Below are 25,133 nucleotides of genomic sequence, written 5' to 3' on the forward strand. Positions count from 1 at the left end.
GCATACTATATACAGAAATTGATTTGTACTGAACTCGTTCAGGATATTTTGGACCTAGAGGAAGTACGAATGATCGTGATAGGTTCGATTCTGATATGTGTAGACCAAATGGGTTTAATACGTTTGATCGACGCAATCAATATCAGATTTCGTTTTGCGCGCCATTTGAATCTCAAGATTCTGCTTATGCATAGGAATGCCTAGAATGGGGTAGGGAATTGGTTGAAGTTCCAGTAGATCAGAGGGGTCCCTATATTACAGCACATGTTTTGGGTTCTACTGATCAGTTTCTGGTTGATACAGGAGCTACTCGTAGCGCCTTATCTAAACAATTGGTTCCCAGGGCTCCCCTGTCTGGCTCAACAATTACATCAATAGGTTTTGATGGAACGCCTTCCCTTAGCCCATTGTCTCAGCCCCTTCCATTTTACATTGACAAGTTTACTGCACCTTGTTCGTTTTTTTCCCCTAACACGCCTGATAATATTGTGGGTTTTGATATGCTCAAGCATTTCAGAGCTACAATACGATGTTCTCCTGAAGGAGTGCGTGTTATTTTGAATGAGAATTATCCTGTGATAGACAGATTTTGCCTTATTAAAGAAGATACTGCATTAGCTACTCTCCTGACAACTTTGTGGGCAACTTCCGATACTGATGTGGGACAAATGGTTATTTCGCCTGTGCAGATTAGTGTCAAAGAGGGTGCTGTGCTGCCACGGCTGCCTCAATATAAGATTTCACGAGAAGGAGAAGAAGCATTAACGCATATTGTTCAAGATCTCATTAAAGTTGGAGTAGTGGAAGAAGTGCCTTATAATGTTTGTAACAGCCCGATTCTTCCTATTCTGAAGAAAGACACTGATACTAGAGTTTATAGATTCATTATTGATTTATGGGAAGTTAATAAAATTGTAGTTCAGCAGTTTCCAGTAGTTTCAGATATTACGACATTATTTACTCTGGTTACCCCATCTGCAACTACCTTTACTGTAGTCGATCTTAAGAATGCTTTCTTTTTGATCCCTATTCATCCTGACAGTCGATATTTGTTCGGCTTCACGTTGAAAAATAGATCCAATCGATTTTGTAGAGTTTCTCAAGGTTATACAGAGAGTCCAAGCATTTACAGTCAAGCATTGAAAAGAGAGCTTGATTCTTTTGTTCTGCCCACTGGAGTGGCTCTCATACAATATGTCGATGACATCTTGTTGGCAGTCGATACACCTAATTTGTGTGAAGAGAGTTCTTTGTCTTTGCTTTCTTTTCTTGCTACACATCATGCCTTTAGTAAATGGATAGGGGCATACCCTACAAAAGATAATACAGCGCTAACTACAGCTAAGGTGCTTTTGAGGGAATTCTTCCCTCGATATGGGGTTTGTAAGCTTTTGTGGAGCGACAATGGACCCCACTTTGTTGGGAAAATTGTTGAGTATGTTCCGAACGGATTAGGGATCAAACTGAAGTTCCATGCAGTTTTCCATCCACAATCGGCAGGATTGGTGGAAAGGTACAATGCTTCGCTGAAGTTGAAAATAGCAAAGATTGTGTCTTCCACATCCCTAAAGTTGCCGGATGCCCTACCCCTGGCACTATTATCTATAAGATCGGTGCCACATTCACAATCTGGACTTACTCTTTATGAGGTGGTTTATGGCAGGCCAATGAATATTTGGGGAGTTCCGAGGCCACGTTCTATTCATGATGTACCTTGTGTTTTGATGAATGATTATTTGGCACAATTACCAGATAGTTTGTCTTCTATTCATCAACAGGTCCGAGAAGCTTTTCCTGACATATCTGCAGGTGAGGCTCATGGTCTACGGCCCGGGGACCAAGTGATGGTCTGGTCTTTTGAGAGGTCGAACAGCCTAGAACCGAGGTGGCGTGGTCTAGAGCAGGTGCTCCTTGCAACGTGTGCAAGTGGCGAACCGGAAAAGGTGGATCCACGGAACTCACCGCAGGAAAGTATCGTCCAGCCTGGTGGAGCCTGCTGCGTTGACCGACCATCGAGACATCTAGGATACAGAAAAGAATCCAGCCATCTCGCCTGATGAATCTGAGGAGGTCTTCCTGGACCAGACAACTTCTGGAACATCGCGATATCAACTGAGGCCGAGGAAAGATATTTTGCCGAAGAAGACTGGTTGAGCTACCGCCCTGGCTAGTAAAATGGAATGCTGATATGGCAAGGGGGGAGGGGGGTGAGCCCTGCTTAGTGTAGTGACACCCGTATTGACCTGCGGTGAAGAAACCAAAGGCTTCCCAAGGGAGAAGAGCTCCGACAAATTTGCTTCAAGAGTTTTTAATTTTGTAGATAGTTTATTTTGGTGTTTTTCTTTTCTTTTGTTATCGTTGCTACAGAAGAATGAGCAACCGACGATTTGTTTTTGCTGTAGTGTTCATTATTGCTATGATGGTTATAGCAATAACAGCTTGGTTCCTAGAAAAGATGAGCCCTGCTTGACAACTTTTGTTTAGCTCCACCCTAGCTCCACCTGAGCATTTTCATTTCACTTTACCCTATCATGAGTTGAACCATCGACAATCCTACTTGAATAACACTTTCATCCAGATGTTGCACCATGCACACAACATTACAAATACCACCAACTGTTGGGTGTGTGGGATGATGTCTGCTCACCAGAGGGAGGGAGTAACGCCTCTTACTCCTCTCCCTTTCTCACATAATGGTTCTTGCCAAGCTTGGTATGTGCTTTTATTTGCATCTAGAAAGCCTTCAATGCGTGGGATTAACTTTCAATTAAATAAAGTTTGTTATCAAGATAAATATGGCTACCCACAAGCCACAGGAACTAAATGGGAAGCTGAAGAATACCAGCCAGACAATGTTTCATCTCCTTACGTTTTCACCAGGATCAGAACAATGAACGCTACTGACTTTTTCATATTTTCCGTCACTCAAGCCAAAACTGATTTATGTATTCGTAATGTTGGAACAATCCCATTGGGGAAAAGTGAATGTACTTTGACTTTAACGATTGAAGGGGTAAACAACAGTACTTTTACAGCCTCTCACAATTCATATTTTATATGCGGGAATAAAGGATACCATCAGTTACCAGTGGGTTGGTCAGAAGTATGTTATATTTCCTTTCTATTGTCCCCTGTGTTCTTGGCACCTGCATCATGCCACAGGAATAATGTGTTATATAATGACAATGTTATAAGCAGAGTTAAAAGGACTATTGACACAGATAGTGTGGACCAAACTGACACCTCTTTGCAACAGTATCTAGACATTAATTTAGGATTGTTTCCATTTGTAGGAATTGCATTAAACAGTAGAGATATTAGACGATTGACTCATGTTGTAGAAGCAGTTGCTAATCAGACAGTTATAGCTCTTGGAAATATTACTGAAGAACTCCAAATTGCCAGAATTGTCGCACTCCAGAACCGAATGGTTCTGGATATTATGTTAGCAGATCGTGGAGGTGCAGGCCGCATTATTGGAAGTAGTTGTTGTGTTTTTATTCCTGATAACTCACCCTCAGTTTATAAAGCTATAATGAAATTGCATTAAATATCTGCAGACATACATTCAGAAAATGATACGTGGACTTTTTCAAGTTGGATGTGGTCATTGTGCACCACTTGGAGTTGGAAGATTCTGACAATTATATGTGCAATATTTGCTGTAATATTTATTTGTTGCATATGCTTACAATGCGGTCCCATGGTTTGCTCTATTTGAATCTCTGCTTGTATCCCCTCTAAACAAAGGACTACTGAAATCCAAGCTCATCAAATGTTCCAACAAGAAGCTGCTAAATTAATGCTGATAGATATACGTGATGCATACCTAGATTATCCTAGAAAAATAGTTCACTTCAGCTAAATGCTAAAAGGGTCGTCTGTCGTAAATTGGCAGCGGTTAAGTTAGCATTCGCTAAAGCCAGCTCGTGTTTGTGTTATCTTGCCCGTGTTTAAAGGTGCTATTTTATATTCCGGCCGAAATTTTGTAAGCCATGTGCTGCCTCGTGGCCACCATGTATTTTGTCCTACTTCCTTGTTAATGATGAAATGTATTCTGCCCGGAGATAGGCTATATTTAGACAAATGCGCGCGTATTCCCTTGAACCACATCTGTTTCTGATCAACTTAGGAAAGTGTTTGTCCTAAGAAGCTGATCAATGACTCTGCCTACTTATCGAATGTGTGCTGTAAAATGTGCTTGTATGGGCATAAAACTGATGCTTGTAGGTAACACCCCTTTTGTTGAACCACGAAAATGGGTATAAAAGGACCATGTGCCTTCCATTCCGTGTGCTACTTCACGCATGGCCCACGGGTATTGTGTGGACTGGTTCCACCTCTGAGAGTTCTTAATAAACTTGTGCTTTGTACTTCTAGTTTCCGTGCCAACTTCTGTTCTATGGTAGGTCAGGCTCAAACCCGACACTACACCTTGGCCCTGCATACCCCTTTGTTGTAATTTTTCCTGGCAACGCAATGAGGGGGTAGGTATGGAGGAGGCAGCACCCGACTTTAGATCGTGGTAGAGTGGGTGAGTCTATTGCCTGATGTCAGCAGATGGTTTTCCTCAGTATAGCGAGGTACTGATCAGGAGCGGTTACAACATACAGCTGTAGCCAGATGTTGGTTATACAGGTTACTGCCCGCCCTGATCGATTATGAGGGTATTTTAAATTTGTCTTTCACGTGCACTTACATTTTATAATTCTGGTCCTGACGAAGCGTAACCGACCCTTAAGGCGACGCAGGCGCGAAACATGTTGACCTATGTCTTTCTATACCCGGGCATAGTATGCCACTGGGGCTAGATTTTATTTAGCAGATAAGTCTGCTCAGGGTACACTATTAAAATATTCGCTGCATGGTTACCCATTATGAATCTTATACTACACTTGCACACACTATTTAACCCTTTTTTTGACCCATCACCCCGCACACCCGCATGCACCACCCGGCAGTCCTACAAAAGATCTCCGATAAAGAGACCCTTCGGGGGACCCGTAGGGAATTGAAGCGCCGGCCCTACGAGGAGCAACTGCCCGATGATGAAGCATGACACCTTTCGAGGTGTGTGAGGGCAACAGAGGACACAAAATGGTTTCCCTGTTTTTTGTGGGTCTCTTTACCTAGGGATTCTGTTTTTCTCCTTTTTTAGTTTCTTTTTTTCATATTTGGGTGACTTTTTGCACCCTCATGCATTGGTGACTTTTGCACCCTGCACTAGGAACAGTGTCCCCTTTTTGGAAATCATTATGAAATAAGGAGCATGGACACTGGACCTTTAATAGCTCCTTGGTCCCCCCCTCTCTTTTGTATAGTAATTTGACAGCGATCAGGGTTAGCATTTAGCTGAAGCCATCTTGCATTCGGCAGCCATCTTGTCTGAAATGTGCTCACTATGTGCTCTGTCCTTCCATTCTGTCGTTCATTCTACAGTGGAGTAGTGTGGCTCACTGGTTAGAGGCGGCAGGCCTGAGAGAGGAAGTCAGCCCGGGACCATGGTTCAATTCCCGACGCGGCAGGGTCGTGGACCTTGGTCAGCTTGCCTAATCTCCACTAAGCATGGGCGGATTTTGCGAATTCACAATCCGCGAACTTGCGTATTTACGGATTCGCAATCCGCAAAATCGGCGAACTCTCGTGAATTTGCGGATTTTTTTTTTTTGTGTTCGCAAGGATTTCTGCCAGTTCGTGAGGGTTCTGTACCAGTTCGCAATTGAGAACTTACTTTTCGGCTCTCAACGGCCGCGACTCTGTTGTTTCTACATCTGGTTCATCATCACAGGTTCACAGCACCCTCTGTTTCACCACTGCCACCCTCTGGTACACCCATGCCACCCTCTGGTACATCACTGCCAACCTCTGGTTGGTTTATCACTGTAGATTATGGGGGTGAAAAAAGCAAGCACACCTGCCCTGCTTCAACTGACACGAATTAATTTGGGGTTGATTGTGTCACTGAATTTAAACTTCCAGTCTGGCTGGCACCTGCTTCCTTATCTGTAATTTGCTTTCTGTTGCAGTGCAATTTTTTTTCACAGGACCTTTGTGGCCTATAGTTGCAAGTAGGCAACTGAACTCTGTGAACTCTGAAGGGGCCCCTCAGGAAGCACTACAGGGAATGGTTACTAATGATAAGATTGAACTTTTGCACCTGCTGAGTGCTCTCAGTTTTGTCTGTAATTGCTTTCTGTTGCAGTGTAATTTTTTTAACAGGACCTTTGTTGTATACTTGTATACTTGTAGCTATTCTCTGAGCCTGCTGTGAGGGTCAGAGCAGGGTCATAGAATAGTTGCAAGTAGGCAAATGAACTCTGAAGGGGCCCCTCAGGAAGCACTACAGGGAATGGTTACTAATGATAAGATTGAACTTTTGCACCTGCTGAGTGCTTTCAGTATTGCAAAAATCCAAATATCCAGCAGCATCCACAAAAAGTAATCCTTCCAGGTCAAGATCCAAATCAAAGTGACCAGCACATGAAGAAAGCACTGGGAGGAGCCTGGTGGACAGGAACAGGAAGTTGGAGACTGTGGGGCACTTCCTTCCTCCCACCCCCACCCCCCAAAATGGACTCCTTGCAAAGAAAAAGTGCAGGCAAATGTCAACCTGAGGAGTTATTCTGATAAAAATCATAATTTTCAAGGTTTATGCTGCTTGCTGGTGGATTTCTTGTGCGAAATTGCAAATTTTGCAATCTTGCAATTGCGAGATTGTCGCTGCCCGCCGCATCTACGTGTTCGCAAGTGTTTACTCCCGCGAAATTGTATAGTATTCTAGTTGGCAAGCAAAAAATCCGCTTCGCACGGATTTTACGAATTTTCGGTAAGTTCGCGAGAGTTCGCGGATTGCGAATTTACCCAAAATCCCCAAAATCCGCGAGCGGAACGGATTTTACGCCCATGCTTAATCTCCACAACGCGGTACAAAAGGGGGTGGCTGAGTGAACTAAAGAATGGTGATGGATTAAACCCAGATCAGTTGACTGGGGGTGAGTGTTAGATTTGTTCAAACGCTCCATCCATCATCCCCTTTTGTATCCCTTTGTTCGCCCTAAGTGTGGCAGGGTATGCTCAGACGTGAGTCCCTTGTTCACTTGGCCACTAGATTCAAGATAGCCTGGCTGATGAGGATTATGAATCCGAAACCGGTCCCAGGATGCTTGTTTCCGGTCCAGGGAAGACATGGCTTGGCAGTTCGGGCTGGACTGTTCCCACGAGGCACAGGGTCAGACTGATTTGCATATAGCCATGTCTGAACTGGGGTGGCTGAGTGAACTAAAGAATGGTGATGGATTAAACCCAGATCAGTTGACTGGGGGTGAGTGTTAGATTTGTTCAAACGCTCCATCCATCATCCCCTTTTGTATCCCTTTGTTCGCCCTAAGTGTGGCAGGGTATGCTCAGACGTGAGTCCCTTGTTCACTTGGCCACTGGATTCAAGATAGCCTGGCTGATGAGGATTATGAATCCGAAACCGGTCCCAGGATGCTTGTTTCCGGTCCAGGGAAGACATGGCTTGGCAGTTCGGGCTGGACTGTTCCCATGAGGCACAGGGTCAGACTGATTTGCATATAGCCATGTCTGAACTGGGGTGGCTGAGTGAACTAAAGAATGGTGATGGATTAAACCCAGATCAGTTGACTGGGGGTGAGTGTTAGATTTGTTCAAACGCTCCATCCATCATCCCCGTTTGTAATCTCCACAACGGCCCCACCAATTCCGGGGATGCCTGGCTCCACCTTGGGGACTCCCAGCAAGGGACCATCCCACAGGGAAAGCCAGGACGGGTTCCCCAGAGTTATACAGCGGCGGGACGCCCCGTTGCTGGGGCAGCTGTGCGCTTTACAAGTATACTACATTACAAGTATACTACACATACTCTGCTAAGAGACAAGACTATATTTAAGTTTTGCTGCTCTGCACATGCGCAGAGGACACTGTGTCTGTTCACATCTGTTGTAGTTTGTTTATGTCAGGGTATTTTTACCGTAATTAGTAAACTGTTAAGCTCCTTCCTATTGTTGACTGTGCATTTCTGTATGACCTTTTATGTATGTAACCCTTCTCTTCTGTACTTGTACCGCCTTCTTTTGAGCCCCTGTGTGGGTATAAAAGGACCATGCTCCTTCTGTTCAGGGTGCTACTTCATACACTACCAAAGTGTGTTGTGTGAATGTAGTTCCATCTCATAAGGTTAATAAAGCTTTTATTCTTTATTCCAGTTTCCGTGCCAACTTCTATTCTATTGGTCTGAGGACTTGTGCAGAGAAGGGCGAAACTCTAGCACCGGTAGGCCTAGCTGAGGCTCACCCCAACAAATTGGCGCCCAACCAGTGTGGCTCATCGGTGACTCAGATGCCCGGAGTGGTCGAAACGAAGGATTGAAATCTTGCTGCGGACGATCGCTGCCCGAGGAGACCCGCAATGGCAACCACAGCGTTTTTCCTCTCTTTCTGATCTGACCCTCCAGGTGGTGCCGGTCCTGGACTGGGTTCTCTTCTGTTGATTTGCCGTGCAGTGACCATTTGGTCGATTCAATAACTTGGCAGTTGGAATCTGGACACCAGGGATTGGTAAGGGTCATTTATGCGACACTTGCTGTTGGTTTGATACCAGGGATTGGTAAGATCATTTGGTTGTGAATTTGTATTGGCCAATTTTGGGATCTATGGTTGGGTAATATATAAATTGCAATTTATATAGGCAGGTAATGAGGAGATTTTTCTCTACTTTGAAAAAGATTTGAACGGCACAATGTACAAACATACCTTAAGTGCTACTTTGTGTATAATACTGCATATACTGCACTATTTTTGGCCTGCCTGTTTCTAGCACACTTCGTAGAATGTGTTGCTTTTGTAGTGGTACCAGTTTAAGACTTGATGAAGCACAACCGCCCCCCCCCCCCCACCCCAGAGGGGATGCCTAGTAGGGATATGTATATTTAGTTTGGTATTTCTTCTACAATGTACAGCACGTTATGGAATAAATATACTAATAAGGATCCTGAGTTGCGTTGGCCTATGCATGGGTCATTTGATTTACGAAAGATTCAATATGTGGAACAATGTATTTTTTAGCAAAAGACTAGGCAAGATATGTATGACTGTGTACGAATGTGGGAGAAAGAGGTGAGTGAATGAATAAAGCGAGAGCAAGCCCTGATTGAAAAAGAACAACGGAAAAATATTTATGCGAAAGCATTAGAAATTAAAAATAAAGAAATAAAGGAGAGAAAAGAGGGAGAAAATAGGGAGCGTCATTTGCAGGTAACTGGCTAATACGCTGTTCGGCGACCCCTTTATCCTCTTCTTAATAAACCACAAGTTTATTCGCTCTTGTTAGACCGTTCTCCGCCTCCGTATACTTTTCATTCTGCTCCTTATGATTCGGATGAGGACTCTTCTACAGAGCAGGAGAAAGCATGGGAAACTGGTTCTATGTTGACCGCTGAGCGTGCCTCTGAGTTTAGATTCTCTGCTCGCAAAGCTGTTTGTGGTACTGCTTCTGCTTCTGAACTTATATATAACATGCAAAAGTGGCAGGAAAGGGAGCAAATATATTTTATTGAAGTATTTGCCGCAGAAGTTCTTGAGACGTTTAGGAAATATTCTGATGAGTTGGAGCCCGATGATATAGCAGATGACTATAAGCGTATGCGTGATGGTCTTTTTGTCTTTTCTCAGGTGGCTAACTCAATCAGACGTTTGGTAAAACTGCGTGCTGATGCAGTCCGTTTGCGAGAAGAGAAAAAGGCAGCAGACGCAGCTGCACAAACATCCCTGACCAGCGGGACACAGGCTTCTGCTTCTGAAACAGATAAGAATGCGGTCGCTCATGTGAGACCTATGCGGGAAGCCGCACCTTTGTATGTTCCTCCTAAAGGAGTGGTTACGAATGATAATGAGGATTCCGCTGATGCAAAGGGTTATTTTATTTATAATTGGGTTTACACTCCTTGGAATAGAGCGGATTTTATGGCTCTTAAAACTGCATTGCTTGATCTGCGGAAAAATCCAGCCGCTTTTTATGAGGAAGTTGAGGGAGCCATTAGTTCTTGTACCATGACTCTGCCTGATAATAATATGTTCTTTGGATTGATATTACCCCCTGACATGTGGAGAACTGTTCGTAAAATTGATGATCGTACAGCTTTTGGGGCGTTATGGAAAGAATTAGAACAAATGGACGTAGAAAGGGAACCATAACAGAAACCATGTCAGCTAATTTTAGATCTTCCTGAAGCTATATTGGTTAAGTTAAAAATGATTATTCCCCCTAAGAAGATAGACTGGACTGTATTAGCATCTTGGAAGCAAAATGCAGATGAATCAGTTTCTGACTTCTTTACACATTTTGAGGAGGCATTCCACGACTTTAGTTGCCAGTCATTGACAGATGACACGGGCAGGCATCTGTTTGTCAATAAATATGTCGCCAAACTGTTGCCAGGAGGCTCTAGTCACCTAAAGGCCAGTGAGAGTTCATGGACTACCTCTTCTCCAGTTTCCCTTTTGACTATAGCTCAGTATTATGAACGACAAGAATTAGAAGCTAAGGGCAATAAAAAAAATGATAAAAATGATAAAAAGACTAAGGAGTTAAAAACAAAGGTTATGGTCTGCCTTCTAGAGGTAATGATAGAGGTGGAAGTGGGTCTTATGATCCGTCTTTCCCTCCTTATGCTCGTACGACTCTGTCTTCTGACCAGTGCGGGTACTGTAGGAAATTTGGACACTGGGCTGCTGATCGTCCAGTATTGCATGCTCTGCAGTATCCACGTGGACGGGGACAAATGAGAGGTCACTCAGGATTTGTAGGGCCTAGAGGAAGCACGAAAGATCGTTCTAGGTTTGATTCTAATACGCGTGGACAAGATGGTTTAAACACCTTTGATAGACGGAACCAATATCAAATGTCTGACTATTTGTCGTCCGATTTGAAAGATTCTGCTTATGCATAGGCCTGCCTAGGATGGGGTAAGGAACCAGTTGAAGGTCCAGTAGATCAGAAGGGTCCTTATGTTACAGCACATGTTTTGGGTTCTACTAACCAGTTTCTGGTTGATACAGGTGCTGCTCGTAGCACCTTATCTAAACAATTGGCTCCAAGGGCTCCCCAGACTGGCTTAACCATTACATCGATAGGTTTGGATGGAACACCTTCCCTTAGCCCACTGTCACAACTACTTGCATTTCATGTTGATACATTTACTGCTCCTTGTCCATTTTTGCTTTCTCTGAACACTCCAGACAATATTGTGGGTCTTGATATGCTCAAGTATTTCAGGGCTACGATACGATGTTCTCCAGAAGGTGTACGTGTTATATTGAATGACAACTACCCCGTGATTGAGAGATCTTGTCTTGTTAAAAAGGATATTGCATTAGCTTCACTCCCTACTACTTTGTGGGCTACTTCAAACACTGATGTAGGGCAAATGGTTATTCCACCAGTATATATTGGTGTCAAGGAGGGCGCTTCATTGCCACGCTTACCTCAATACAAAATTTCTCAAGATGGCTAAGAAGCAATTTTACGCATTGTCAATGATTTAATTGAAGTAGGGGGTTGTGGAGGAAGTTCCTTATAAGATTTGCAACAGTCCTATTCTTCCCATTTTGAAATAAGACACTGATACTAGGGCTTACAGATTCATCAATGATTTGTGAGAACCACAATACCCTGTGGTTTCTGACATAACGACACTTCTTACTTTGGTTCCTCTGACAGCGATTACATTTACTGTAATTGACCTAAAGAATGCCTTCTATTCGATCCCTATTGATCGTGACAGCCAATATTTATTCGATTTCACTTGGAATAATCAATCGTACAGATTTTGTAGAATTCCTCAATGGGAACACTGAGAGTCCTAGTATTTAATGCAAAGCATTAAAGAGACAACTTGATTCTTTCACTTTGCCTGAAGGAGTGGCTCTCATACAATATGTCGATGATATCTTGTTGGCAGCTGATACGCCTGAACAGTTTAAAAAGTGTACTTTGTCTTTACTTTCATTTCTTGCTTCACACACCACACAGCTCCAGAGCCTCGAAAGGCCCAGCCGCTTAAGTCCAGGACCTGAGGGAGACTGCAGTGTTAGGTCCTGCGAGGCAGAGGAGATGAGACCAGGGAAGTCCTGCCCGCAGTCCCGAGAATGAAGTCAAAAGGAGACAGAGCCTCCAAAAGTCTGGTGAGTGCTGCCACATTGAGAGTCCGGTGGGGGCCCCTTGTCTGTTTCCTTAAGCGGACCCGCCGTTGCGGGCCGCTCCAATGAGAGGTGCATTGTGTATCTTGTTATGGGCCACAGTGGGGCTTGGTGGCAAGTTCTTGTTGGAGCACATTTGGTAAGGAAAGCCCTTGTGCTCTAACGTTGGGGGCAAGTTATTTTACTTTATGGGAATCATTATCCTAAGAGCCTGTGCCTGGCTCCACCATGGGCACATTTGATTGAACTGTCCCTAGTGGGGGCCCCGAGGCACAGTGGTGCCAGTTCTGTACTTGCTTTACAGCGGCGCCGCATTTGCAGGCCGCTGCAACCAGGGGGCTATGATATTTCAGCAGTCCCTGAGAGGGACAGAAGCGGCACAGTAGTGCCAGGCCCCATTTGGAGAGTCACAGCTGCCCAGCAAGTAGTGGGCAGCTGCAACATTTAGGCCATTGGTTTCTTTGGGGGGACATGGATTGTAAGTTAGGAGTGAAATGCACTCCTTTGGCCACCCCTGCACAGTGCACAGCACTTAATGCCAGCTGCACTGTTTAGGTTTGTGCAGTGGCGCAATTGGATTTTGCTGCTTTGGCAGCGCGCCCTGACTCTTGGGACACAGGGAATTTGAGCCCCTTTACTGAGATGGCCAGTTGGCCAGGGGGACTGGGAGGTAAATAGGGCACCAGGCCCAAATATGATTTCGGTGCTAAAAGTATTTTGGGTGCTAGGAATTGTAATGTGTAGTATGTTTTCCGCACCCTATTTGATAAGTTTTATGATTATGAGGTTGTTTTGCATATCATGGTTTATGCTAGTGAGATTATGTTTCACTGTGTGATTTATGCCCCTAATGTGAGTTACGCTTCGGAGATTAGGGTCTAATGTGTTTAGACTTGTGAGAGGATTGCATAATGTGTTTATGCTGGTGAGGTAGGTGCAGAATGTAATTCGCGCCTGATGTGATACTGTGCATAATGTAGTTATGTTACAGGCTGATGCTAAAAACAGTGATAACCAGTGTTTACTGGTTGTACGTTTATGATCTGTTTTACTTTTACTAAGTTTGCTTTGTGATGGTCCTGAGAGTGGTCCAAGTGGCTCTGTCATGTGTAAATAATTCTCTTGTAGATATGACCTAGTGCCAGGTGGCCCCATGTATTTTATGTGTTTACTATTCCAATGTGTTTTGAGAATACAAAGGCCTCCTGGATAAGCCTGACTGCTCGTGTCAAGCTACCAAGGGGGTGAGCAGGGGTTATCTTTGGCATGTAACTCCCAAGCCCTGACTAGAGTGGTGGTTTCTGCCTGGCTTTGACACAAGCCTTAGCCAACCAGAAATCCAATTTCTAACACATATCTGCACAGAAGTGCTATTACTGGCACATTTAATATCACGTATCTGCACAGAAGTGCTATTACTGGTACATGTAATGTCACATGTCTATACAGAAGTGCTGTTACTGGCACAATTAATGTCACATGTCTGTACAGAAGTGCTATTACTGGCATATTTACTATCTGCACTGATGTGCTATTACTGGCACATTTAACATCATATGTCTGCACAGAAGAGCTATTACTGACACATTTAAATATTACATGTCTGCACAGAAGTGCTATCACTGTCATATTTGCTTTCACTTATCTGCACAGGAGTGCTATTACTGGCACATTTAATAATACATGTCTGTACAGAAGTGTAATTACCAGCACATTTAATATCACATGTCTGCATAGAAGTGCTATTACTGGCACATTAAAGTCACATGTCTGTACAAAAGTGTTATTACCAACACATTTAATGTCACATATATGCACAACAATCCTATCACTGGCATATTTACTATCACATATCTGCACAGAAGTACTATTACTGGCACATTTAATATCACATGTCTGCACAGAAGTGCTATTAGTGACATATTTAATATCACATGTCTGTCCAGAAGTGCTATTACTGCCATTTAAATAATACATGTCTGAACAGAAGTGCTATTACTGGCACATTTAATATCACGTCTTCAAAGAAGTGCTATGCCTGAACTTTTAATGTCACATATCTGCACTGAGGTTCTATTACTGACACATTTAAATATCAAATGTCTGCAGAGAAGTGCTATTACCAGCACAGTAAAAGTCATGTCTGCACAAAATGATTATTACTGGCACATGCAATAAAACATATTTGCATAGAAGCACTAACACTGCACAATCAATAAGACATGCCTGCATGAAAGAGCCCCTACTGCCCCACAGGGTTGCCAATATTGGCCCAGTAAGTATTGCATGCCTGCTGCCAATTACATATCAAATGCTTGCAGAGAAGCACTAGGAAAGCACAGTGGTGTGACTAGGGTGGTGCGGGGGGGCAGACCACACCGGCTGACACCATCACATGGGGTGACACCATGACACCTGACCAAAATGTAAAAGGTGGCTAATATATCTGGAGATTTAATTGGTGGTTTTGTAGAAAAAGAAAGTATAGGAAATAATTCACAAAGTGGTTAAACGGCAAAGGCATTTGCAACAGGGGACGCATGCAAGGGACAGTGAGAGGGACACACTTACCTGCCAAGGTTTCAGGTTGCTGTGTGTGACATTTGCATAATTTCAGAGCAACTATGATTGACACTTCAACGACTATGAGTGATGCTTTCTTGTGAGCAAAACCAAACAATGAAGATGAGGGAAACATATGAATATCAGTAATAACACCCATTTGAGCGACGAGAAACTCTAAGAAGACCAAGTTTTAAAGCTGCTTTTGTGAGACATTTCCGAGTGTGCCCATGTGTGACGTTAACATATATGTGACACTTTGGGAGGCACAGTGTCAGGAGCAGAAAAAAAGTGGTCTAATTAAACTTTTTCCTAATTGTTCTACAAAGTACATTCTGTGATGTTCCATGGTGCCTGGGTATGGTATGAAATTGACATAGCTCAGATGGAGCCGAGTATCATGTAAAACTGGGCAGCCAGTCTAAACAAACTGGCACAGTTAGGTACAGGAGGTGGACACATGGGCACATGCAAAGTACAAGCCTCGAGGACATAAAGTGTGCACCGGCTGAAAGAGAGTCCATCATAATTACTGCAGCTCCCCCTATGGTCTTTACTGCTCCTCTCAGCCTGAATCTCAGAGTTAGACTTAGGAAGATAACTGAGCCACCTCAGAAGAGCAGAGATCAGCAGCCTGACTGATGGCGCCATGAAAGGGGATAACCTGGCAAGGTCAAAAGCAGAGGCCATCATCAGTCCAGCTGACCATCTGGTCTTGCTAGCTGCGCGTGAGTGTTTCTGACCAGAGCACACTGAAGCAGGCACATGCTCAGCTAAAGCGCTTGGTAAACTCCGAGCCGCATTCATGTCACCCTCTGATCTACCACCTCAAAAAGCACCTGTGAAAACATCCCCTCCTCCTTTCCAGTACCATCCTTTGCGCTATTAATCTGCAATCTGTGATTAACCCTATTGTTTTTACTTTGTGTTCTGGTTCTGAAAGGCCTATGATGGCTATTAGACAAAACCACTAGTATCAAAATTAAGAATAAATGATAAACATGTAAACATTTGTAAATGTTCTACTATTCACTCGAGCTGCAGGATAAACAATCATGCTTGCTGCATTTCTTCTTTCCACAGGGATGCACATGGATACTGTCAATTAGTCCAATGCGCACCCTTGGTTATACATAAAAAGTGCATATTTAATATCCAAGCACTCTCCAGTAAAGCATGTGCAACCCTTGCACAGGCCTCTGCATGGGTTCCATGGAAGGGCACTTTCAGAGCCCACTTTAACCCCTTCTATGCTGATGACGGCCCCAGTCCATCATGCACCGTGGGGGCGTGTGCTGATGACGGCTGGGGGCAGTCATGACCCACCCACTCAGAAAAAACGCTGAGCAGGCGCAGAATCGCAGCCGCACCCAAGGAGTTAAAGAGATGCGAGGCCTCTATCACGTGGTGTGTGTTTTAAAACACACTAAAACAATGTCTTCATGGCATTATGGGAGTTAGGACGCTGGATCGTCGGTGACGACAGCTGAGCATTGATACAGCTGTCCGAGTCCATGCAGTCACAGAGATGCCGGGGCGCCCTACACAGGTGATCAGGGGGCTTAAGCTAATGGTAAGACTTAAGAAGCACTAGTAAGCACTAGGCCACGGGCAGAGCACGCTAAGTCTCTGAGGTTCAGGTAGCAAGATTCGGTGCATCTGTCAGCAGGCTTGGCCCCACGAGACGAGTGTGCTCGTGTCACTAAATAGAGACCTACCGACTTAAACATGGGAACGCACTTGCACCTCTCTACTCTTACGCTTAAAACTTGTCTTTCTTTTTGAAAACACACTATCAGTTCTCGAAAAGACTCCCATATTTTCTAGATCCTCCCAGTAGTGCGAGACAGCACACACACACATTGTGTTCCACGACCCTCACACATCCTGCTATCCAAGCACCCACTCGCTGGTGCTGTGCAGCGTATCCTACCAGCCGGGCTAGCAGAGAGGTCAGAGGTTACGCTACTCCCAGTGCACAGGAGACACTGCTCTCTCAGCATTCTCAGCAGCTCTGCCTGTGAGTGGCGGCCCGTAGTGCTGCTGTTTCGGCTGCCCCATGATGCACAGCGATAACCGGGTACAAGTCCCAGAGTGAAGAAGAGTTGCGTAGTACAGCAAGTCACGTGGATATGCTCCCATGCAGCAGGCGCCAATCATCGTGCATCATGTGGAGAAGGCCGATTAAGATCAAATTGGGACCGCAGATTAATAGTCGGCTGAACCGTCATCCTGTGAGGAGTGAAAACACCCTCCCTCCACTTTGACTGTCCGTGGCAAAAATGGATGGCAACAATGCAAACTGGATGGAGAAAAAGGCCACATCTCAGCTGATCTGCGTGAGCATTCCAAACCCTCACGGTAATGACCAGTTACTCACCGGTAATATTCATTAATCCGAGTCATAGCCCTCCCCTTCCCATTCCTAACTACATGAGCATAGCTCCTCCCACCAGAAACTCCCAAGCAACTAAAAACCCATCCCTTGCCTCCAGGCCACACCCACACCCTAAGGCATATAACCATGTGACCCGCCCATCCACAACCTGTACCACCAAGCACAAGAAGCCTAACAGGGAGGGAGGGATGGGAACCTGTACTGGGACGGGGAGGGCTACGACCCGGAGTAATGAATATTACCGGTGAGTAACCGGTCATTACCTCCTCGTCAGCCCTCCCCGTCCCGGTCCTAACTACATGAGCAGATACCAAAGCAATAATCAGCTTCACCAGTAGCAAAAACAGACTTAAACAGCACAAGCCACATGACCTGAGCAGAACACAGCACCACATCTCCAAACCCAGGAGACACAGTCCCACTCACCACCCAATGAATATGGGACATAAAGAGCGAGGAGAACACCAAGTAGCTTCCAGGCAGAACACGGCCAGGGAAGCCTCCGAAAGCAAGCCCAGCATGCAGCCACCTCCGAGTTGAGCTACCACGAACCGACCCAGGCCCCAACACACCACAAGCCCAAACGCCAGTCCCCCAGCCAACACAGCTAACACAGCCACAGACTGAGAGCAGTCACAGAAGGCCCTGCACCATGGACAGCCAGCCCAAAGGAAACTAAAAGGGACACCGCCCCATAAAAAGGCACAGTAGGAAGGAAGCACACCTCCAAGACCTGCACAACGGCCAAACAGAGCAGCCGCACCGAAACCCCAGAAAGAGGAGCAGGACAGAAAACAGGCAAAACCAGAAACTCCAACAAGAAGCAAAGGAACGATTGACCGGACTCAGGGGGAAACAACACCACAACCACCTGGACACTAAGGAGCCCACCGGCTCAAAGACCAAACCCCGAAAGGCCCACACAGCTGCCCACAGAGCTCACAGGGAGGACACATCCAGATCCAAGTCAAAGCCAACTTCCAAGGTAAAATAAAAAAAAGAAACAAGATAAGTTAATTGAAAGAGCGGAGGAGTTCCAGCGGCTGCAAGCTCAAGTGTTTTGCAGTCCAACTAGGGTGAGATGCTGCCAAACAAAATAAAGGGCAGTAACAAAGCTGTGGCAAGGTCCCAGATGTCCTGCAATGTACAAAGCAGAGAAGGGAAGAATTTTCAAGCAAATTTTCCCACTCCAATGGGTTAAAAAAAGAGCTCCATACTACGCTAAAGCTATACATTGGAAAGTATATGACGGGGAATATGGGAAGGGGCACGCCCAAGTGGTAGCAGGAGGGGAGGTGGTGAGTTGCAAAAAGGGGTGGTAGGAAAAACTTTGACTGACGATGATTTTGAGTCTGTGGAAGAAGGTGAAATTGAAGATGCGGGTGAGCAAATAAAATGCATTCAGGATTTGTCTTGGGTGCAGGGGTTTACAAAACATGTCTCTGGAGATTGTTTTTTACAGGGAAAAGAAAATGAAGTTTCTCACAGTTGATTATGAGCAAAACATCAAATTAGGGGGACAAAAAGAAGACCATCACTCGAGGATAACGTTTCTAACAGAACAGGTGAGGATCAAAAAGGTTCCCTTAGTAAACGGTCACGTGTTGATAAGAATGTAGGAATAGAAGGTGAACATAACAATGTTAAATTGCCCGATGCAGCTGAGCAGGTGGTTAAAGAAGGCGTGTATTGTGAAAAGTTTCCTAATAGATCAGTAGCAATAGTCAAGTATTTAGACACAATAAGGAAAGCATGTATAGAATTCGGGGGTTGGGCTTGGCTATATTACTACAAGGAGTTTTGGGCTAGATTCGTTTTATTTCCAGACGAGCCATGGGGGGAGGTAGAAAATGAACTTTGGATTTGATGGGTGTACTCTCAACGGCCTCCACCTTCCATGCATACGGCAAATGGTCGGCTGTAACTAATCTACCTTTTTCAGAGCATACCCACCACAGTGGGGGGGGGAGTTGAAATAGATCGCAAACATTTACATCCGGCACCGTCTGGAACTTTAACAAAGGATACTGTCCCAGAAATCCTTCAAAATATAAGCATGAGTGCTCCAGGCGCGGTGGGAAGCGTGCCATTCTGCAACGCTTTTGAGATCAATCCAATTAGGGAGGCGGGGTCCCAAACAGAGGAAGAGGTTATGCAGTTCAATCTGGGAACAAGGGCTTCTACACCAATTAAGGTTGATATTTTGTGTCATTCATTAAAGTTCTATCCTGACACACATGAAGCATGGAATGGAATGGGGTTTAAGAGAAGGGTTTTTAGGTTAAGTTACCAAGGGTCTAGATGCCGCAGATTTGCACAAAATCAAAAATCTGTAAATGATTTGCCTCAAATTGGGTGAAAGAAGCTGGCTACAGAGGTAAGGGAAGAGGGGATGGCAGGTCCATTTGAATATTGGCCGCTTGAAGACCTCATTGTTTCCCCCTTAGGTGTAGTTCCCAAGGAACAGAAGGGGAATTCAGAGTGATCTAACACTTATCATGGCCGCATGGTTTCTCTGTTAATGATTTCATGGCGAAGGAAGATTGCATGGTCAAATTTGCTTCAGTAAATACAGCCTTAAGCATGATCATAAACATAGATGCGGCGAAGGAATTGGCAACATGCGACATCAAGTCTGCCTATCGGCTATTATCAGTACACCCATCTGATTTTTAAAAAAAAAATAAAAAAAATAAACATTTTCGTGGATAAGGCACTCCCAATGGGTTGTGCAATCTCGTGCAGGTCATTTGAAGTTTTTCGCACCTTTTTACAGTGGCGTTTCTCTTTTTGAACAGGACACACTGAAGTGACACCCTATCTAGACGATTTTTTATTTATGGGAAGTGTGGGCTCTCAGAAGAGTGAGAAGGCATTAAGAGAATTTTAATAATTGGCGCAAGACCAGCTGAAGACAAAACTGAAGGCCATAGTTGTTGTATAACTTACCTAGGCATTGAGATAGATACACACAAAATGGAAGCTGGCTCCCTAAAAAGAAAACATTGGAAATGGCAAGATTGTTAGAGCATATAGGCAGGGCGTGACAAACTTACGTTGTCTGAAGTTCAATGCTTATTAGGCCAGCTAAATTTCGCTTGAAGAGTTGTAAGAGCAGGCAGAACATTTTACAGACGTCTAGGTTTTCCATGTTAGGTATTCAGCTGCCACATCACGGAATTCGGATATCACCAGGCATGAGGGCTGATTTTGGGGTGTGGTTAATGTTCCTGAGAGTTTAATGGCATCACAATCTGGTCACTAGACGAGGACTTTGTTTGGCAGTATCAGCTATTCTCAGATGCTTCTGGCACACATGGTTTCGGCCTATTTGTGGGAAGGGAAATGGTGAGCATCCAGTTGGTTTGTGAACAAAACAAAAAGCATTACATTCTTAGAATTGTTTCATTGGTAATTGCACAATAGAACAGTAGTGGACTTGGTAAATGGTCAGAGAGCCAAGGATAAACAGTTACTGAAGTTGTTGCAAAGATTCATGTTAGGCTGCTTAAGGTTTAACATAGTTTTTAAAGTCAGACATATACCAGGAACATTGGTTGTTAAGAGGACATAATTAAGTTAATTATGATCATCAAATACAGGAACATTTCTTCCACAACTGTAGTGGGGAGTGTCCTTTTATGGAAAGTCTTTTGGGGATACAAGCCATTCAGCGGGAGAAATAGGCAGAAGAATTTCTTCAAAGATGAGCGAAAACAAAGAAGAGATGACAATTTAAATGAGATCCAATCTCCTTAAAACTAGTGTACAACATAAGAAGGGGTTTACATGAGATTTGTTTCTCCAAATTTGAATATCGTTTATTCAAACTATACATGATTTGGCTCTTTTTTGGCGCTTTATGAATATCTGAATTGTTAGGCAATGCACACAATGATGACCTTAAAGTAGAAAATGTTTCCCTTGTTCAAAATGTGATATGTATTTGTCTTGAACGTTCAAAAACGGATCTAGTAGGTAAAAGCTTCTCAAGTGCTTTTTGCAAAGCATTCAAGGCCAATTATGCTCCAAGAAAGCTTTGTTAGACTTTCTAGAAGTGGGAGGTGCTGCTGCACATTTTGTTTTCAGGCATTTAGACGGATCCCATCTTAAAGCTTCTCAATTGCTCTCAATACAAAAGAAGTCCCTTAAGAATTTGAGGAAAAACCCTTTCAAATTCGAGTACACATTCCTGCCGTATTGGTGCAGCTTCAGAAGCGGCCAGGTGGGAATTTTCACTTAGTGATGTAAAGAAGCTGGGGCGTTGGTTTTCGTACTGTTGCTCACGTTATATTAGAGATTTACATTCTGAAGTTGATGTCCAAGCATATTAATTGTTTTTTCTTTTCAGGTTTGGTGGCGGGTTTAGCAGTATCACAAAACAAAGTTTGGATAGTTGGACATTCCTTTGTTAAGTGGGCTGCAAAGCAAGCACAGAAGAGGCATTTCGGACAAAATCTGGGTTTTATTTCTGATGAGGTTTCTGTGCTATGGTTTGGGAAAAGTGGCATGAAGTGGGGTCAGCTAATGTCTTTGTTGTGTGCACTGCCCTTCAACAATATGTGGAAAATTAGTACGGTTTGGTAAACATTATCTGCGCCATCTTGCCTTTTCCCCTGATGCCACACTTTTTGTCGTGCGCACCCGCCATTTTAGGTGCCTCGGTCAGAACCGCCCTCTGCACACCACTGGCCCCCCAGCATGGCCCTTCGTCCTCACAAAGCCCGCACGCTGGCAAACCCCCGCCCGCACATGCCCCGGGTCATAAACCCCTCTCCAGCGCAGCTCTGCCTCAGAACCCCATCCTGTTCCCAGCGCGACACCTCCCCTCATTCCTTTCATGGTCCCAGGCCCTTTGATACAAACCCCCTTTCCTGTGTGCCCGTTTGTCTTCCTCGTTCCAGGCCGACACCTAGCTCTGCCGATACTGTTTATTGCCCCTCCCCGTACAGTAGAAAGCTTCCCTCATCAAAGGACCCCCGAGTTGATCAAAGCCCCCACCCTATGAGATCCGATCAAACCCCCACATTCCGTGAATCGGCGGAATGTCCAGCTGCGCGATAATCATCACCTGTTGTGACCGGGGTGGGGACTTCAACTGTAAATGTGTGTGGGAACGGGCCTGAAGGGGAGATTCGGAGGATGTCCTTTCATACTTCAAAGCATTACAAAGATGTGTTACCTGCAATAAAGATGATGAAAATGTGTATAAAAGGCCAGGCCTCAGAGATGCGGTTAGAGCACCTCGTGACGATACTGGCTGTCTGAGCTGATGTGTTCTCCTCCGGAGAGAATAAACCTTGTTTCCTGCCTTCCCGTCTCCAGCGCCTGCCTCTTCATTGATTAATATTTTGTGGGTTAAAGAGGCGATACCGCCGGGCAAATATTGATTGTCCCTGACCTAGTTTTCACGAATAAACCTGAAGTAATATTGATTTACCTAGGGGAGAATGACTTAGAGCAGTTATCAGGTTTGGGGTTACTCATAGAAATGAAGGCCGTCTTAGAGCTTCTTAGCAAAGAACTGGAACAATTCAAAATTAATTCTGACGGCATTGATGCCGTGCAGAGTTTGGAGGGGAGGCAGAGAGATTCACTGCAGTCGAAAGTGCAAGAACAAAAGTATACAGAGAGTTACACCGTCTTTTGTTCAAAGAATGGATTTTATTTGTTAACACATAGCTACATTTACAAAGGAAGAGTACCAATATTTTTCGGCATGATGGGGTACTTGTGTCCTTTATTGGCAATGAAATTTACATCCTCAATATAAAAAGAGATGATCAAAAAAAAATTACAAGTAAAAGCATGGTGTTGACCATAAGCTGTTGGAGTGACAGCCTTTGTTTATATCAATGGTTAAACAATTTTCTTTTTTTTCACCATTATCGTCAATCACATTTTTACGTATTCCCGCCCTAACCCTCCCTCTTTTCCGCCCAAGATGCCAACCTCATCCATCTTCCTCATTTCCCCCTCCCCCACTCGTCATTAAAATTTCTTCATTCAATAGTCATACGTTACTAGTGCAAGGTCATCACCTGCTCATTCTTAGGGTTAGAGAGATGGTGGTTCTTTTGTAGATATAAAGAAGGAATATATATTTTCACCTGTTTGGCGACAGTATGTATTTTTGAAAAAATTAATTAATAAAAGAATAGAGATTTCACCTGTTTGGCGACAGTGTGTACTTTCTGGGAAAAAAATAATATATGAAAGAATAAAGATTTCACCTGTTTGGCGACAGTGTTTATTTTCGATGAAATTGAATATATGAAAGAATAAAAACGACAGGGTGTTTCTTGTATATAAGAAGTAGTGGCAACACAAACACGTTTCTTTCTCGACCATTAGGGGTGACAGGAAAACTACTGGGTCAGGGTTTTTCCTGGTGGCAGAATTGGAGGAGGTAAAGACAGGCAGACAGGAAGGGTTGGGGGCAATAGGAATAGCATCGGACAGAGGGAAACAGGGGAGCGAGACTGGAGGCAAGAGGTAGGCAGGAGATGTAGATAGGGGTTGGGGAGGAGGATTAGGCAGAACAAAGTTGAGGAAGTTTGTTGTGGGAAATTGTTTACGGGCAGGGGGGATAGTTTTGATTATGTATTGTATAAAATATGTATTGATTGAAAATGCTTACCTGTCAAATAAAAGCGTCTTTTACCCCACTTTGGCCTGAAGATATGCTTATTGCCCGATGTTGAGGCTCAAGTTTACTGTTTTGCGACGCTGGGCAGCTGAGATGCTTTTAGGAAAAGTTGCTATCCTGTGGTAATCCAGATTCAGACACCATCAGTAGTTTGTGCACTAAACCGGATTTCCGGTTTGCGCTAATCACTCAACAGCTAATTGGTGTCGTGAGGGGGTGACACCATGAGTTACCCGCACTGAATGGCGCTTCTTCCACTTCTGTGCAAGAAACCGTTTTACCCATGCCCATCAATTAGCTGCTCCCGCTTCTGTGGATACCAAATAAGAAGGCATCCCCCTCGCCATCACCACCCCCTCAAGATTGTTTTGTTGTGTTAAGGAGTTGAAGGGTGAACGTGTTCTTTTGCCCTTAAAAAATACATTTGCTTCTTGTGGGTGTACTGTCCTCTCTCAACTGCATTGCAATTTACCGTCAGTTGTAATGCTAACCCAGTTTCCATTTATGTTGATTTTTGTCTGGTTATTGGGAACGTGGGCTAGAATAAAGGTACAGTAGTTACCTGCATATGGCACGTTGACTGAAGTGTGTATCACCTGGCAACACTCGTATTCATTTCCCAAAATTACATTACATTTCATTTTATCAGTCTCGAATGTGACAAAATTATATTTAAAATACGACAGACGTATCACTAAAAACAGCACCAATCAACATTATATGGATGTCCTATTATGTTATGTTTTATGCAAATGTTAAAAATACCTTTGGTAAAATACAAAAAGCACGTGCCTGAAGCAATTTCCCTGTATTTCCAGAGTTACATAAGTAGAGTATTACAGTCAGGCTGCACCCATGTATATGGACTCAGGAGCCAAGTGAGAACAGTATTTTCACAATGCTTACCCAGGCCGGACCTGAAAGATGTTGGGATAAGATTCAGAATATGTCATTTTGGAAAGAGGATGGCGTGGAGAGCTGAACAAACCATGAAAGCTACAGTGATTAGCAAAGTTTAAGGCTGAGGGTGGATGGGGGTGGGACGTAGGGGGGTTTAGTTAGGAGATATGCACAAGGCCTGTGTTGTAACTCAAAATGATGGCAGAAGAAGAAGGACCCCCTTCGTGGGTGCTGCACAGATGAATACATCTCCTCAAGGCGGTCCATCAGGGATTCACGGGGTAAGTCATGTCGTGAGGGGGTGACACTATGAGTTACCCGAACTGGATGACACCAACCCAAGTGACGCCACTGGGAAAGCGCATTAAATTACACATTTATATGACATGTCTGAAAAGAAGCAATATCA

General features: G+C 44.2%; 1 protein-coding gene across 1 annotated transcript in view; it reads right to left on the minus strand.

Annotated features, from left to right (window-relative positions):
• Positions 1 to 25,133, minus strand: part of LOC144827862 (IgGFc-binding protein-like) — a 128,144-nt gene that overhangs the window by 101,977 nt on the left and 1,034 nt on the right. The gene's annotated exons all lie outside the window — the stretch shown is intronic.

The sequence above is a fragment of the Lissotriton helveticus genome, chromosome 4_1, assembly GCF_964261635.1.
Source record: "Lissotriton helveticus chromosome 4_1, aLisHel1.1, whole genome shotgun sequence".
Lineage (NCBI taxonomy): Eukaryota > Metazoa > Chordata > Amphibia > Caudata > Salamandridae > Lissotriton > Lissotriton helveticus.